General features: G+C 41.3%; 1 pseudogene across 1 annotated transcript; it reads left to right on the top strand.

The window, feature by feature from the left end:
• The first annotated feature begins 1,559 nt into the window (after window positions 1–1,559).
• On the top strand, window positions 1,560–3,235 carry LOC101014110 (annotated as a pseudogene). The gene has a single exon (XR_159882.5). The product of XR_159882.5 is annotated as a 60S ribosomal protein L5 pseudogene (transcript).
• Window positions 3,236–3,750: the final 515 nt, after the last annotated feature.

Consider the following 3,750-nt stretch of genomic DNA (forward strand, 5'->3'; position numbering starts at 1 on the left):
TGGTCCATGAGTGACCATAAGTACCATAAGTCCTCACTCTGGGCCACGGACTTCACCTGGAACTGGCAGCCTGGTCCCTAGGCTTCAGGCCATCCCTGGCTTGAAGGTGGAGTTTCACCTGGGACCTGCCCCTTTCTTCCCAGGAGCCTGTTTGCCTCCGTCACCATCAACATGCCATCCACAGCACCCAAGCTGTTGCTACTGAGGGGCACCTGCGGGCCCACATTAAGCCACCCTCAGCCCCCCTTCAGGGTCCCTCCCATGCTCATTGGAGCCCAAAATTAGGAAGAGACTAAAGTGGCAGGGGCTGGTGTGTCAGCACTGCCCAGCATGCACACACCAGCCAAGTCGTGACAGTGCCCAGGGTCAGCCACAACTTTGCTTCACCCCACAGCTGGCACCAGGAGCAGGGAGAGGCCAGGAAGCAGGAGCAGCCACTTTCAATTCTGCGGAGGCAAGGAGCTTCCTGAACCTCCTAGAGTGCAGGGATGCCAAGGTCTGGAGCCATAGCTGAGCAGTTGCAGCTGTGCCTAGGAGCACTGGCTCCTCCTGTGCTGCAGCCAGCGTCCTCACAGGGGCCACTCCAGATGGGGCATTTCTGCCATCACTAGTATTCCTATACATCAACAACAGTGAAACTATTGCCAAATCAAGAATGCAATACTATTCACAATTGCCACAATAAGAATAAATTATGTAGGAAGATAGCTAAACAGGGAGGTGAAAGGTCTCTACCAGAACAACTATAAAATACTGCTCAAAAAAAATCAGAGATGACACAAACAAATGGAAAAAAATATCCCATGCTCATGGATAGGAAAAAATCAACATAATTAAAAAGGTCATACTGCACAAAGCGTTTATATATCCAATGCTATTCCTATCAAACTAGCAATTTTTCATAAAACTAGAAAAAACCTTTTTTAAAATTCATATGAACCAAAAGAGAACCTGAAGAGCCAAGGGAGTCCTAAATAAATAGAACAAAGTTGAAGATATTGTGCTACCCTATTTCAAACTGTCCTACATGGCTACAGTAACCAAAACAGCACAGTACTGGTACAAAAATAGACACATAGTCCAATGGAACATAATAGAAAACCCCAAAATGGGACCACACACCTGCAACTATATGATCTTTGACAGAGCTGATAAAAATCAAGCAACGAGGAAGGGGCTCCCTATTCAATAAGTGGTGCTGGGATAACTGACTAGCCATATGTAGAAGATTGAAACTGGACCCCTTCCTTACACCATATAAAAAATCAACTCAATTAAATCCTTAAATGTAAAACCTCAAACTATAAAAATCCTAGAAGACAACCTAAGTAATATTATGGACACAGGAATGAGCAAATATTTCATGAACAAGATGCCAAAAGCAATTTTGGCACAAGCAAAAAATTGACAAATGGAATCTAATTAAAGTAAAGAGCTTCTACACAGCGAAAGAAACCATCAACAGATTAAACACACAACCACAGAATGGGAGCAAACTTTTGCAAACTATGCATCTGACAAAGGTCTAATATCCATCATTCATGAGGAACTTAAACAAATTTACAAGATGGAAACAACCTCATTAACAAGTGGGGAAAGGACGTGAACAGACACTTCTTAGAAGATGCGTCCAACAATCATATGAAAAAATGTTCAACATGGCTGATCATTAGAGAAATGCAAATCAAAACCAAAATATGATACTATTTCACACTAGTCAGAATAGCTACTGTTAAGAAGTCAAAAATAATAGATTCTGGCAAGGTTGTGGAGAAAAAGAAACACCTTACATACTATTGATGGGTATGTAAATTATTTAAAACATTGTGGAAAACAGTGTGGCAATTCCTGTAAAACCTAATAACAGAACTATCATGCAACCCAGCAATCTCATTTCTGGGTATATACACAAAGGAATGTGAAAGTTTCTATCATAAAGACATATGCATGTAGATGTTCCTTGTGGCATGAATCGCAATAGCAAAAATATGAGATCAACTTATATGCCCATCAATAGTAGACTGGATAAAGAAAATGTGCTATGTATACACCATGGAATACTAACTAATGAGTGCTAGGTTTAATACCTTGCTGAAATAATCCGTACAGAAGCTTTCTCTGGTTTGCAGATTTAATTAAACATTTTACACATTTAAAATTTAAAGCTATTCTAAATTTTAAAAGCTTGTTGAAAACATTTGGTCTTTTTCCCCCAACCTAGCACCACTGGGCCTGCAGGTCTCTGTCAGCCGCATATGAAGGCCTCTGTTCCGAAGGATGGGGTTTGTTAAAGTTGTTAAGAGTAAGGCCTCCTTTAAGACATACCAAGTGAAATTTAGAAGACGACGAGAGGGTAAAACTGATTACTATGCTCAGAAACGCTTGGTGATACAGGATAAAAATAAACACAACACACCCAAATACAGGATGATAGTTCATGTAACAAGCAGAGATATCATTTGTCAGATTGCTTATGCCTGTATAGAGGGGGATATGATAGTCTGCACAGTATATGTACATGAACTGCCAAAATATGGTGTGAAGGTTGGCCTGACAAATTATGCTGTAGCATATTGCGCTGGCCTGCTGCTGGCCCGCAGGCTTCTCAATAGCTTTGGCATGGACAAGATCTATGAAGGCCAAGTGGAGATGACTGGTGATGAATACAATGTGGAAAGCATTGATGGTCAGCCAGGTGTCTTCACCTGCTATTTGGATTTAGGCCTTGCCAGAACTACCACTGGCAATAAAGTTTTTGGTGCCCTGAAGGGAGCTGTGGATGGAGGCTTGTCTATCCCTCACAGTACCAAACGATTCCCTGGTTATGATTCTGAAAGCAAGGAATTTAATGCAGAAGTACACTGGAAGCACATCATGGGCCAGAATGTTGCAGATTACATGCGTTACTTAATGGAAGAAGATGAAGATGCTTATAAGAAACAGTTCTCTCAATACATAAAGAGCAGCGTAACTCCAGACATGATGGAGCTGTATAAGAAAGCTCATGCTGCTATAAGAGAGAATCCAGTCTATGAAAAGAAGCCAAGAAAGAAGTTAAAAAGAAGAGGTGGAACCGTCCCAAAATGTCCCTTGCTCAGAAGAAGGATCGGGTAGCTCAAAAGAAGGCAAGCTTCCTCAGAGCTCAGGAGCGGGCTGCTGAGAGCTAAACCAAACAATTTTCTATGATGATTTTTCAGATCAGGCAATTAACTTATGGACAGGAAAAAAAAAAAAAGAAAAGAAAACATTTGGCATTATTTAGTCTATTCAACCTACCACTAAAAAGAATAAAAATAACAATATTTTTAATATCAAACTGCTTATATTCTTTTTTTTTTTTTGCCTCAGAGATGGAATCTAGCTCTGTTGCCCAGGCTGGAGTGCAGTGGCGCAATCTCGGCTCACTGAAAGCTCCACCTCCCGGGTTCACGCCGTTCTCCTGCCTCAGCCTCCCATGCCCGGCTAATTTTTGTATTTTTAGTAAAGACGGGGTTTCACGGTGTTAGCCAGGATGGTCTCAATCTCCTGACTTTGTGATCCACCCACCTCGGCCTCCCAAAGTGCTGGGATTACAGGCGTGAGCCACAACACCCAGCCCAAACTGCTTATATTCTTAAAGTACCCATATGAGGTCTGCAGTCATGGTATATTATTACTGATCATAGTGCTGTTTTTTATTTGCTAATATTTTGTGTTATTGAATCAATATTAAATATAAGCTTAATCTATAACTTTCTTTTGACTGTATTG

Source organism: Papio anubis, chromosome 1 (assembly GCF_008728515.1).
Source record: "Papio anubis isolate 15944 chromosome 1, Panubis1.0, whole genome shotgun sequence".
Taxonomy (NCBI): Eukaryota; Metazoa; Chordata; class Mammalia; order Primates; family Cercopithecidae; genus Papio; species Papio anubis.